The 14,573-nt window shown below is 43.5% G+C and overlaps 1 long non-coding RNA gene across 1 annotated transcript; it reads right to left on the bottom strand.

Annotated features, from left to right (window-relative positions):
- Positions 1-10,809: 10,809 nt before the first annotated feature.
- Positions 10,810-11,912, bottom strand: LOC144538579 (uncharacterized). The gene is made up of 3 exons (XR_013504367.1): positions 11,826-11,912; positions 11,475-11,541; positions 10,810-10,924 (listed from the first exon to the last, which is right to left on the bottom strand). It is a non-coding gene; the product is annotated as an uncharacterized LOC144538579 (long non-coding RNA).
- Positions 11,913-14,573: the final 2,661 nt, after the last annotated feature.

Below are 14,573 nucleotides of genomic sequence, written 5' to 3' on the forward strand. Positions count from 1 at the left end.
AGACAATTTTTCATCTAACCAGATACCTAGGTAATTGGAACACTGGCCCCTTTTGAATTTGACAGACTAGACTCAGTAAACACAGCCAGCTGCGTTCAAAGGCACTGGGAACTACAAGAAAACAAAACAACAAACAAAATAAGTTATTTCCAGACCATCCACATGCAGACAAAATAAGAAAGTCTACTAAGAAAAACAAGAGCAATCCCTATAAAATGCATCACCCAGCAGCACCCTAATCAAGCACTGATAAAAAGTGTTGCTTATACAATCTGCATCCTACTACTCATGTTAAGGCATTGCTTATTTCTAAAAAAAAAAAAAAGAAACCCAGTTTAAATTTTACTTTCTTAGTCAGTTCATTGACATGGGTTTAAAAGACAATTTTTCATCTAACCAGATACCTAGGTAATTGTAACACTGGCCCCTTTTGAATTTGACAGACTAGACTCAGTAAACAGAGCCAGTTGCGTTCAAAGGCACTGGGATACTTTTCTCATCACGCCACAACAACATCTTTGGTATCGAACGAAACTAAACATTCCCAGCTTTCCAAGGACCTAAAACGCATCACAATTCTAGAGCTAAACCTCGCCGACTTTGGAGCTATCTTGCGCCCGCTTCCCAGCGAGTTAGCATAACATGGCTGGTACCTACGTATTCGTCTGGATGTCTAGTTTCCGATAATAAAAAAAGCTCCGCTCTAGCTTAAAAACTGAGCGCGTGAGAAGCTCCGTTAAGCGTGTGTGTGTAACTTAGCTCCAGTTAGCTTAGCTACCATCCACATGCAGACAAAATAAGAAAGTCTACTGTGTGTGAGAAACCAGCTAACTTCCCTCTCGATCTCCGTCTGTCCCACATTACTCAAGCCAGCCATGAGAAAACTCTGCACTAGACTTTTAATATACAGAATAATAGGCCAAATACATCCATACTGATCTGATTCTATCTTAGCTTCAGTTAGCTTCAACTACTGTGTGAGACACCAGCTAACTTACCTCTAAAATGCATCAAGCCAGCTTCTAAAAACTCCTCTGTAGTCCAAATATATCCATACTGATCTCCGTTTCAGCGCGTTCCGTCTCCTCTCTCCGCTGCTGTTTTGTCCTCTCTTCCTCACCCTCTCGGCCGCATTGATTCTCCCGGTCCATGCCCCGATCGCACTTGGGGCCCATCGGTGCCGAAAAACGCCGTTCGGCGGGCATGCGCTGACGCATTGGCGTCAGCAGTGGCGCCGAAATGTCGGCCGGACGACCGGGAACACATCGGCGCCCAGCTATCGCCACTGGCCGGCACCGTGTCCCCGGGAAGCTGCGTGAAGCGTCGGCCACCATACTCTGTGTGGGTAGCTAACTTCAGTTAGCTTAGCTACTGCGTGCTAACATACCTTGCGATCTCTGCAGCACGATTCCTTCTGTCCCAAATGCATCAATTAAGCCGGTAATCGGCCCGTCTGTCCCAAATGCACCAAGCCAGCCGGTTTAATATACAGAATAAAAGTCCAAATACATCCATACTGATCTGATTCTACCTTAGCTTCAGCTACTGGGTGGGAGCCAAAACCAAACTTCAATTTCTGGCTCTGTGATCCTGTGATTGAGTCCACACGGTTCTCAGGTTCTCATCCTTTTACAATGTACTAAAATGCATTAAGCCAGCCCATGTGGGGAACTCATGGTCTCTGTCGCCATCTGCTGGCTGTGTCGAAGCACTGACATGAATGAGCTCGACCATTTCATTTGTATAGCCTAGTAAGCTCATGCTACTGTTGCTTGCTACTTAGCTTCAGCTACTGCGTGCTAACGTACCTGCCGATCTCCGCAGCGCGATTTCATCTGTCTCAAATGCATCAAGCCAGCCGGTAAACGGCCCCTCTGTCACAAATGCATCAAGCCAGCCGGTAAAAAACTCCACAGTAGACTTTTAATATACAGAATAAAAGTCCAAATACATCCATACTGATCTGATTCTACCTTAGCTTCAGTTAGCTTCAGCTACCGTGCGGAGAAACAAGATGGCGGACAAAACGAAACTTAAATAGGACAAAACGAAAGTTAAATTTCTGGCTCTATGATCCTAAAATTGAGTCCACACGGTTCTCATTATTTTACAATGGGTGTGTATTGCGTCTGAAATGGCAAAATTGGCATTTAATCATTAATATCTCAAAGAGCTTATGAGGGATCTCTTAGAAAAGTAATAGCACACGATTCCTCAATGAGCCGCACGTTTTGATGTCTCACATGTCTATGTACTGTAAAAACTGTAGGAGGAGAAGCGTGCCCAACTTTGGCGGAATAATAATAATAATAATAATAATAATAATAAGTATGCAAGATAATAATAGTGTGCTTTGCTTGCAGCAAGCACACTAATAATAATAAGTATGCAAGATAATAATAGTGTGCTTTGCTTGCAGCAAGCACACTAATAAGTATGTGAGATAATAAGAGTGTGCTCTGCCTACGGCAAGCACCTAAAGCAAAGAAATGCAAAATATTGTACACAAAAGTTACATCTGCTAGCTTCCCATGTTTGGTTTACTGTCACCATACAGATTTAAGGCAGTTTGTGGAGGATAAAAGTTTAGTATGTTGTATCGTCTGTCGTAGCCCCACACCAACTGCAAATGATGCACTGCAAGTTTTAACAGGTGCAACGGCATGTGAAGATGAGGTTGCATTGAACATAGCATTGCAGGGGGAGAGCTTGTAAAACGCTGTGGTATGGTCGTACAATCATTGTAAAAAAAAAAAAACTGTGTGATTCCCCGCACGCGATTGGACAAAAGTAGGCTAGTTGAATCTAGAAAGGGACCGAGTCAACATGGTCTAGAGTGTGTGTGTGTGTGTGTGTGTGTGTGTGTGTGTGTGTGTGTGTGTGTTGGGGCAAAGAATTGCATTTGCCTAATCTGAAAAACCGTATAATGGATGTCGTGAGAACGTAATAGAACACTCCTTATGAGCCACACACTTTGAGCGGCGTCTCAACCATTGCGGCCGGCGGATGAGCTCCAGACGGCAGATTCTTCGTGAAGCACGGGGAATCAGCCGCCCGCCCGGCTCGAACGAGAGGTCGGCCCCCCGCCTCTCGTCTCCGACGGCGGGCTTGATTTCTCGGCGGCCAGCGTACATGGAGCGAGAGCGGACGAGTTTTCAAAATACTCCGCTCCCCCGCTCATTGGACCGTTCTGCTGACGTCATCGTTGTCTCCTCGCAGAGGCAAGCGGACGTCTTTCTCATAGCGCTGTCAACGCCGTTTTGTGTGTGTGTGTGTGTGTGTGTGTGAGAGAGAGAGAGAGAGAGAGTACAGGAGGAACGTGGTTCTACTCTGTGTCCTTTTTGTATTAGGCTACTGGCCGCTATTAATTCATTTCAGTTTGTTATTGACTGACACACAAAATACTAACAATCCCCCCACCCCCACAACCCGGTGCCATCACTGTCTGTGTGTTGTGTGAAAAAGTGAAATGTAATTGTGAATACCTGAAAAAAACAAGACGATCTATTAGAAAAGTCATAGTAGACTTTTCCTCATTGAGGCGGACATTCATAAATCTTTTATTGTGAGGTTATAGCCTATTCCAGATACAAAGCATAGCCTCACGTCCACATGAGCGACTATAAAGCAGCGCTCGAATATAAATGTGATTAGACTCTTCATGATCACTGGGTGTTCAGGCCTACCAGCATTGTATGTACTTTACTTTATTTATATTGATTCATATTGATTTTCACGTTGCCATGGGTATGTAGCAACTTTGTTGATACGCTATTGCCTTGTGTTCCCGCGCCACCTAGAGTTACGTGATTGGCCAGTGTTGATACGTTTGGATTTGGCGCTTTGGATAATGCTATAAATGCAGCAAATCTTGCCATAGTCTGTAGGTCTCCTCACCATGGCTGACTACAATGCTCGTGTTTGGATCGTCGGGAGCTCGCTGATCGCCAGGCTGCAGGCGCATTTAGCAGCGTTTGAACTGGACCAGAACCTGGGGATGAATTGCTATGTCACCTGGGACGGTAGAGGCGGTAGACGGTGGGAGCACCTGCTGCCTCTTCTCCGCTCGGCGCGTGCGGCCACACGCGACGACCCAGATGTGATGGTGGTTCACCTCGGCGGGAACAGCATCGGCATGGCAGGGAACGACAGGCTCAGTTTGATGTGGCGGATGAAGTCGGACATCAGGGAAATCGACTTGTTGTTTCCCAACACTAAACTGATGTTCTCGGACATCCTCCCTCGCTGGAACTGGAGGGGTCAGACCGCTGCCAGCGGATACGGCCTCGAAAGGACCAGGCGGTGGCTCAACGGGGTCATGTTTGGCTTCATGTCAGACATGGGTATGGGGTGCATTCTGCATCCCAACATTGGCATGGATCATTTGGATAGGGATGGCACTCACTTAAATTTAGAGGGGAATAGAGTGTTTTTACAAAACATTTGCACAGCTCTGGCCTTCCAGCTCCAGTGATCTTACACACTGTCTGCCCTCAAAGGCTCTTTTAAGAGCCACCCACTGTCTCATAAAGAGCATTAACCTATTACATCTGGAGGCGACAGCCAGCTGTGGGCTACTTTCGACTCCTTCACATGGCAGCTAATGCAGTGTTTTCTATGAAAATCACATTTTATAATGAAACCGTGTCATTATTATTCATGATTAGGAAATTCTGGTTTTCTATAGGCTACTATATATGTCAAATGATGACCTGCCATGCTAAAAAATATGTTTTTAACTTCATGATCAAGGTGAGAAATAGTGACGTGCAGTCATAAGCAGAGCGAGTAGCATGTTCCCACTGTAATACAAAATATCATAGGGGAAATACTGATGTAGCCTAAGTGATGCAGTTGTGTCCGCTTTACTGTCACCGTACTGATTTAAGGCAGTTTGTGGAGGATAAAAGCTTGGGATCTTGTATTGTCTGTCGTAGCCCCACACCAACTAAAAATGATCCACTGTAAGTTTTAGCAGGTTCAACGCCATGTGAACATGAGGTTGCATTGAACAGCATAGCATTGCAAGGGGAGAGCTTGTAAAACGCTGTGGTGTGGTCGTCCAGTCATTTAAAAAAACTGTGATTCCCTGCACGCGATTGGAAAAGTGATAGAACACTCCTTGTGAGTCACACACGTTGAGCGGCGTCTCAACCATTGCGGCTGGCGGATGAGCTCCAGACGGCAGATTCTTCGTGAAGCACGGGGAATCAGCCGCCCGCCCGGCTCGAACGAGAGGTCGGCCCCCCGCCTCTCGTCTCCGACGGCGGGCTTGATTTCTCGGCGGCCAGCGTACATGGAGCGAGAGCGGACGAGTTTTCAAAATACTCCGCTCCCCCGCTCATTGGACCGTTCTGCTGACGTCATCGTTGTCTCCTCGCAGAGGCAAGCGGACGTCTTTCTCATAGCGCTGTCAACGCCGTTTTGTGTGTGTGTGTGTGTGTGTGTGTGTGTGTGTGTGTGTGTGTGCGAGAGAGAGAGAGTACAGGAGGAGAGTAGCGTGGTTCTAGTCTGTGTCCTTTTTCTATTAGGCTACTGGCCGCTATTAATTCATTTCAGTTTGTTATTGACTGACACACAAAATACTAACAATCCCCCCACCCCCACAACCCGGTGCCATCACTGTCTGTGTGTTGTGTGAAATAATGAAATGTAATTGTGAATACCTGAAAAAAATAATACGATCTATTAGAAAAGTAATAGTACACTTTGCCTCATTGAGCCGCACATTTATAAATCTGTTATTGTGAGGTTATAGCCTATTCCAACGGTCTACTACGCTACAAGTTTGAAATGACCACCGGCGCCAGATAGAAAGCAACGTCACGTGCGCATGAGCGACTATAAAGGTGCGTGCAAATGTAGGATTGATGAGATACTTCAAGATCACTGAGCAGTATGTCGCACAACGAGATGCCATCGCCGACGAAGATCCCAAGAGCTGGGTCATTAGAAGTTGAAATGGTGCGGGAAAAATTTGAGCTGCTAACTGTAAGTAGAAGTCTAGATTTCAGAATAATACATTATTTAAATGTGTGCATCATATAGATATAATGTGATTAGCGTCATCACAAACGCTTTGTCAAAATGTCTTTCTTTTTACAGTATGCTTGTGGAGATAAGATGGTCAGCAGAATGGAGTTGGCCAGGCGAGTGGTTGCTGCTGGCAGCGTGGTGGTGGAGGCAGGGTGGAGCGACAGCGGTGTGCTGGCATGCAGCGAGCAGAATTTCTCCAAAAGAGAGTGAAGGAGTTGGAGAGGGAAGTCGAGGAGATGAAGGGCAAAGTGGAGTGGCTGGAGTCGGCAGCCTGTGTGGAGAATGGTGGGTGAAATGTATTTGTTAATGTTGAGTGGTCAGTGGTAAATGTTTGATTGTAGGTCTATAACAGAGGGCAGTCTGGACAATGTTTTTTCTCTCTTTCAGATGATGTGCCCGCTGTGATTGATGATGTGCCCTCCCGCCGCCACCGCCGCCGCCGCCGCTGTTGTGTCCTCCATCTCTCCCGCCGCCGCTGTCGTGTGCCCCATCTCTCCCGCCGCCGCTGTCGTGTGCCCCATCTCTCCCGCCGCCGCTGTCGTGTGCCCCATCTCTCCCGCCGCCGCTGTCGTGTGCCCCATCTCTCCCGCCGCCGCCGCCGCTGCCGCTGTCGTTTCAGGCATCTCTCCCGCCGTCGCTGCCGTCCCCACCGCCGTTGCCATGTCCCCCACGGACACTCTGTGAGTCCTCGATGTGGAGGGAGAAGGGGAGATGTGGTGTATTGTATGTAGTATTGTATGTTGTATATTGTTTGTTGAAGTTTGAAGTTTGTTTTGTAATATGTGTTAAAGTTTAATAAAAAATACGAAAATGTTGAAACTTGTGAAATTGTATTATTATTAATTATGGGTTATGCATGGAATTGATACAGTTTTCGGTCCTATTCACTTCATGGGCTACCTATATCCAGGGGTTAAAGTGGGATTTGGCAGGTGGGGGTGGGGGGGTGGGGGGGGGGATACATAATTGTTGGGGGGGTCAGAAAAAAATAGTAATTTAAAACAAATTTCCTGCATTTCTACACCACCTAACCTCTTCGATTAAGTCAAGAAACAGCAACCCTGTATAATGTTAACCAAAAATGTAAAATTATGTTATATTACTAGATTTCAGCATTGAGCTGCTTACATTCATGATTTTGCATAGGCATACTAACCTAAAAACCTATTATTGGGAATCGCGAGAAAGTTTCAGAGCGACAGACACAGAGCGTCCCGTAACCATAGCAACTCACTCTCAATCCTGCCTGCGTGAGCAAGGCGCGAGAGGAGAGGGAGAGACGCAGAAGTGCCGCTGACTGAGATTACTCTGAGCACCATGCATGGGAATAAATTACAATATAATAGATTTGTGTATATTTCTCGCTATTCAGATGGTCTGAATAACTCTCTGCTGCACGGTGCTGCTCTGTCTCGTCTGTCCGTGCGCTGTCAGCGTCTCTTTTCACGCCGCGACGTCATCAGTTATGAATTTGTTTTTCACCGCGTGAGAAAAATGGACTTGTGGCGTGAGAGCGTGTGAAAAATGTCTATTGCGTGAGTCTCACGGTCAATGCATGAGAGTTGGCAGCCCTGTGAACTCGCTTGACATTATTATGTATGAAACTGCCAATCAGATTTATTTACTTATTAATCGAAGGTGCCGGAACGCCGTTCCGGATCGTTCCGGCCCACTTTAACTCCTGCCTATATCTGAAAAAAGCACAATGACCAGCAGGTCTAATGGAGTAGGCTATAGAGATGTAGTAGTCTTGTAGGTTTGAAACTTTAGTGATTCATCAGGTAGCTTAAATGGGGTTGTACCACTGTAAATACATGCTACATGCAACACTACCATGTCAAAGATATCTACAAAGTTGGCCTCAACCAGTTAGGTGCAGAGTAAGCAATGCAGTAATACTGCAATGTAGTCTTGTACGGGATTTATGGTAGGAGCATACATGAGCTCAAGTATATTTAGGACAGTTTTGGTGGGATCATGATGAGTGTGCTAAAACATGAATATGAGACCAATTGTGTTGTCATTGAAGTAGCTCCCTGTGTCTTACAGGGTTGAACAGAAAGTAGGTGAAGCTTGCTTACCTACAAATATATTCATGGCCATGTATGTGACTGAAAGACGTGATTACTGTATGTAATATGGTAAGATGTATGAATTTCCATGTAGTTCAAAGTTGGATAATATACAGTTTATGTTTTAGCAAAGTCAATACTTCATATACTTTGAGTGGTAGTTTGAAAATGTTTTCTTCAACAGAAAGTAGCATCATATGGTTAAGTTTGACATGGCACTATATGTGAGCAATTATTTTGTATTTCAAAGACATTTAATAATAACATAGTGTATACAGTGAAAATAGAATATAGTCAGGTACGTAGTTATGGATTTAGTGTAAAAGTGGAAAAAGTAACAAACAAGGTAATTTGTCATATTTGCTGTGAATATTTATTTAAATGTGTTGTGTCCATCATAAGGTTTTTGAGATGTGTATTCATGATTAGGCAAGTGTTGTTGGCTCAAGTTTATTGTTTGTGTCTTAAGCCCATGACCTAGTCCTAGGAATACAACGGCCAAAATAACATATCCAAAATGACTCAGGCATAGCCCATCAACCATAAGGCCTATATATCAGAATCAGAATCAGAATCAGGTTTATTGGCAAGTAAAGTTCACAATACAAGGAATTTGCCTTGGTATGTAGGTGCATACAATAAATATGGAGAAATAGAAAGTATAAGTAAAAAACACAACAAGAACTGTAAGTCAAAGTCAAGAAGATAAATACAAAAAACAAAAAGAGATATTGACAATACAGAATATGAAAAAATATCATAGAAAATTTGCAATATATCTGCTATTGAAGTGAAATGGAAAAGCTGTACAGTTAGTGCAGGAATGTGCAAAATATTGACCAGAGGAATGTTCACTGTACAGAATGCATAAATGTAACGCATTGAGTCAGATGTGGAGACTGTATGTTACTGTAGCGTGTAGTGTCTATGTGGGGGAGGGGGTAAGGGTTTGTGTCAGTGGGGGTCCCGGGCCTTGTTGATGAGGCCAGCTGCAGATGGGAAGAAACTGCTCTCGTGGCGTGAGGTTTTGGTCTTGATGGACCGCAGCCTCCTGCCAGAGGGGAGTTTTTCAAAAAGTTTGTGTTTAGGGTGGGAGGGGGCAGCCACAGTCTTTCCTGCTAGCCTCAGGGTCCTGGAGGCGTACAGATCCTGGAGAGAAGGCAGATCGCAGCCAATCACCTTCTCAGCGGAGCGAATGATACGCTGCAGTCTGCCCTTGTCCTTGGCAGCAGCAGCAGCGTACCAGATGGTGATGGAGGACGTGAGGATGGACTCAACGATGGAGGTGTAGAAGTGCGCCATCATCGTCTTTGGCAGGTTGAACTTCCTTAGCATCCGTAGGAAGTACATTCTCTGTTGTGCTTTTTTGGTGAGGGAGCTGATGTTCAGCTGGGTGATGATGGTGCGCAGGAAGCGGATGGACTCCACAGTGTCGACTGGGGAGTCTCTCAGGGTGATGGGGGTGAGTGGGGCCGGGTTCTTCCTGAAGTCCACAACCATCTCCACTGTCTTTACAGCGTTGAGCTCTAGGTTGTTCAGTCCGCACCAGGACACCAGGCGGTCGATCTCCCGCCTGTAGGCTGACTCATCCCCACCATAGTTGAGCCCAATGAGGGTGGTGTCATCCGCGAACTTCAAGAGCTTGACAGACTGGTGACTGGAGGTGCAGCTCTTGGTGTACAGGGAGAAGAGTAGAGGGGAAAGAACGCAGCCTTGAGAGGAACCGGTGCTGATGGTCCGGGAGTCAGAGACATGTTTTCCCAGCTTCACGTGCTGCTTCCTGTCCGACAGGAAGTCTGTGATCCACCTGCAGGTGGAGTCAGGCACACTCAGCTGGGAGAGCTTGTCCTGTAGCAGAGCCGGGATGATCGTGTTAAAGGCAGAGCTGAAGTCCACAAACAGGATCCTGGCGTAGGTTCCTGAGGAGTCCAGGTGCTGGAGGATGAAGTGGAGGGCCATGTTTACTGCATCGTCTACAGACCTGTTGGCTCTGTAGGTGAACTGCAGGGGGTCCAGGAGTGGGTCAGTGATGTGTTTGAGGAGTGACAGCACAAGGCGCTCAAATGACTTCATCACCACAGACATCAGGGCGAGGGGTCTGTAGTTGTGAAGTCCTGTGGTCCTTGTTTTTTTGGGGACGGGGATGATGGTGGAGGTCTTGAAGCAGGCTGGTATGTGGCATGTCTCCAGTGAGGTGTTGAAAATGTCTGTGAACACCGGAGACAGCTGATCAGCACAGTGCTTCAGGGTGGATGGAGAGACAGGAATCAGGTGGATCATGACATGGTCAGAGTATTTTCTTATTTACTAGTAATAATAAAATGCAATATACACAGAATAAAAACAAAAGGTTGAAGTAGGTGATTTCAGTGGGGAGGATGTCTGATGTAATGAAGTACATCTGTGTTACAGTCGTCTGGTGTTGAATGTGTTCTTCTGAAATGAAAGGAAATATGTGTTAGTAACTAGAATAAATACAGAAAGTTCTACACTACCTTGTACACACTGAAAAAAAAGAAATACATAGTAGAAATCTTTCATGAATTTACCCACACAGTCACCATCATGTACAATACAATTCATAATAATGAAGATACAAGCTTGGACATTAATGTAAACCTGTGTGCACTTCAATAGATAGAGACACCCCATATGAAACAAGAAATTGTAACACTAGGCTTTACCAGTGACTTTTATAACCTTTACCTCAATGTGTTGTTGTTTTTGTATGCTGCTTGTCAGTGGAGCTGCTGCTGTTCTCTGTGTGGTCTTTACTGTTGTCATCTTTTAGTTTATCTGTATCAGCTGTCCTGTGCCTGAAAATAATGAGATAACACACTGCAGAGTCAGTTCTATCACAGAACCCTCATAGGCACCATCATGCATTGTACAATGTATAATAATGAAAATATAAGCATGCGTATCAATGTAAAACTGTGTGCACTTAGATGAGGAGACCACATAACACAAAATGTACTGTGAGCAGTCTAAGCTTTTATGGTTCTGTGTTGGTGATTGTACAGTACACCATTGAAATAGTAGATGGCAGCTGCGTTCTTTGTTGGAAGTAATAACGGGAAATGTCATAGTGTTTACATTGTGTAAAGCTTGAGTTGTGGAATATTTCTCACTATGAATATAGTTACATGTGGTAGTCTTTCTAATTTGGGGATGAAGTGTTTTACAGATGTATATATTTGCATCACTCCACAGATTGTCTCTCAGCCAGTGGATACAGGTAGGAGGAAATATGAAGCAGGCCAATGATTGTCGTTCTGGGCATGCGTCACTTTATGTGTAGCTGAATTTTTGAAGAGGTGTATGTAAGATCATTTTCCCATGACCAGTGACATGTAGAATCTTTACCTCAATGTGTTCTTGTTTTGGTGTGCTGCTTCCTCACTGGGCTTTATCTGTATCCACTGTACCGCGCCTGAAAATAATCAGAGAACATCAGTAGTTCCATTAGTCCTAGTTGTTTTATCTAAAAATTAGTTTGTTTGTTGTTTATGTTGTGATAACATAGTTTATGGGAAATTGTGGAAATGGTGAAAACATGATTGGTTGTACAACATAGTAAAGAGAAAAATAGCAAAAGTTAGCATTAGACATTGTCTTCCCATCTGCACATTGGTATTTCTTTCCAGGAGGAAATGTACATTAGTAATGGTGACAAAAACATCTACGTAAGGGTTTAGCAGTGCTATTTTTCATAACCTTTATCGCAATGTTTGCTTGTTTGGGTATGCTGTTTCCTCAGTGGAGCTGTTGCCATTGTGGTGTTCACTGTGGTCTTTGCTGTCCTTTAACAGCTGTGCTGTGTCTGAAAAAAATTAGAGCAGATCAGTAGCTTCATTAGTCTGAACACTTTTACATTGTCATTAGTGAAATGTTTTTCTGGGCATGTGGCGGTAACATATTTTAACACATGAAACACACTGCATACTCACTTCTTTACCCACACACTCACCATCATGCACACTACAATCCATAATAATGAAGATATAAGCATGTACATCAATGTAAACCTGTGTGCAGTTGAATAAAGACACCCCAAGTGACACACTATATTGGGACACTAGGCTTTATCAGTAAAAGTCATAGCGTTTACCTGAATGTCTTCATGTTTTGGTGGGGTGCTTCCTTTGCTTCCTCACTGGAGCTGCCGCTGTCCTGTGTGGTGTTATAACATCTTGTAACACAAAATACACTGCAGACTCACTTATTTACCCACACAGTCACCATCATGCATAGTACAGTTCATTATAAAGAAGATATAAGCATACACATCAATGTAAACTTGTTTGTACTTAAATAGATACAAAAACCCCATATGACAAAATATATTGCGACACTAGGCTTTACCAGTGAAATTCATAACCTTTACCTCAATGTGTGCATGTTTTGGTGCACTGCTTCTTCACTGGAGCTGCTGCTGTCCTCTGTGTGGTCTTCACCATTGTTGTCCTCTTCCTTTATCTGTATCCACCGTCCTGTGTCTGAACATAATCAGTGAACATCAGTAGCTCCATTAGTTGTAGTCCTTTTATATTGACATTGGTGAAATGTTTCCCTGTCTATGTGGTGATAACATATTTTATGGGAAATTGCAGAAATAGTGAAAACATTATTTTGCACCATACTAAAGAGAAAAACTGCAACATTTAGCATTAGATGTTTTCCCATCTGCACATATCCATGGCTATACAGAAGGAAATGCACATTAGTAATGACAACAAGTGTAGCTGTCCTATTTTTCATAACCTTTATCTTAATGTTTGCTTACTTTGGCGCGTTGTTTCCTCACTGGAGCTGCTGCCGTCGTCGTCGTGGTGTTCAATGTGGTGTTCACCTTGCTTTAACAGCTGTCTGAAAAAAATCAGAGTACATCAGTAGCTACATTAGTCCTAATCCTTTGACATCTTTATTAGTGAAATGTTTCTCTGGGCATGTGGTGATAACATATTTGAACACAAAATACACTGCAGACTCACTTATTTAGCCACATAGTCACCATCATGCAGAGTATAGTTCATACTAAAGAAGATGTAAGCATGCATATCAACGTAAACTTGTTTGCACTTAAATAGATACAGAAACCCCATATGACAAAATGTACTGCGACACTAGAATTTACCAGTGAAATTCATATCCTTTACTTCAATGTTTTTGATGTTCTTCATGTTTTGGTGCACTGCTTCCTCTGCTTGCTCACTGCTTCCTCATCTGTATCAGCTGTCCTGCGTCTGAAAATAGTCAGAGAACATCAGCAGCTGAATTAGTCCCAGTCCTTCTTTTATACCGACATTAGTGAAATGTTTCCCTTGGTATGTGGTGACAATGTATTGTATGGGTAATTGTCAAAATAGCAAAAACATTAGTTTACAATAAAATATAATGAAGTGAAAAAATGCAACACTTATCATTAGACAATGTTTTTCCATCTGTACACTGCCATGATGCTTCTTGGTAAGCATGGTGTGGTGGCTGAAGTCTTTCTGCAGCTGTACAGAAGGAATTGCACATTAGTAATGAGAGCAAAAACAGGAAATTGTATTAAATACATTGTACACTCTCTCAACTCGCAAACATGTAAACTGCACCGCACACCTTCCTTTATTTAACCACATTCATTATTATGTGTACTAGAATGCATAATATATACTGCAAGTATGTCCGTACACACAGCACATGACTAAATATGACACTGGCTAAGACACACTGGATGCAACAGTAGTCTTTACTAGTCATATTATTCATAGCCTTTACCTCAATGTCTACTTGTTTTGGTGTGCTGCTTCTTCACTGGAGCTGCTGTCAGCGGCATTGTGGTGTTCACTGTGGTCTTCATCTTCGTTTAACAGCTGTGCTGTGTCTGAAAAAAATCAGAACATAAGCAGCTGTATTAGTGCTAATTCTTCACTTATATCTACATTCATGACATTTTTTTTGGGGTATGTGGTGATGACAAATTGTATGAGAAATTGTCAAAGTAGTGCAAATGTTATTTTATAACAAAATAAAAGGAAGAGAAAAAATGAACACTTAGCTTGAGATTTGTTTTTTTCCTGTCTGCACGCCGCCATGATGCTTCTTGGTAAGCATGGTGTGGTGACTACACTTTCTGTGGCTATACTAAAGGACACATATGTTAGTAATGGCAACAAAAACAGGAAACTGTATACATTATAATATACATAAATTCTTCAACATACAAATTATATTGCAAAAACTCTGTTCCACACATTAATCTTCATGTACACTATAATCCATCGTATTGATGATTTACTCATGCAATTACCTGTCAACATTTGTGCACTTAGCAGTCCTATTCATAATGTTTTACCTCAATGTCTTCTTTTGTTTTGGTGTGCTGTTTCATCACTGGAGCTGCTGCATACTTTTTGTGTACTTTATGTTGCTTGATCTCATGTAGGCAGTGTGCCCCCTACACACTGCCATGAT

This window comes from Centroberyx gerrardi, chromosome 4 (genome assembly GCF_048128805.1).
Source record: "Centroberyx gerrardi isolate f3 chromosome 4, fCenGer3.hap1.cur.20231027, whole genome shotgun sequence".
Lineage (NCBI taxonomy): Eukaryota > Metazoa > Chordata > Actinopteri > Beryciformes > Berycidae > Centroberyx > Centroberyx gerrardi.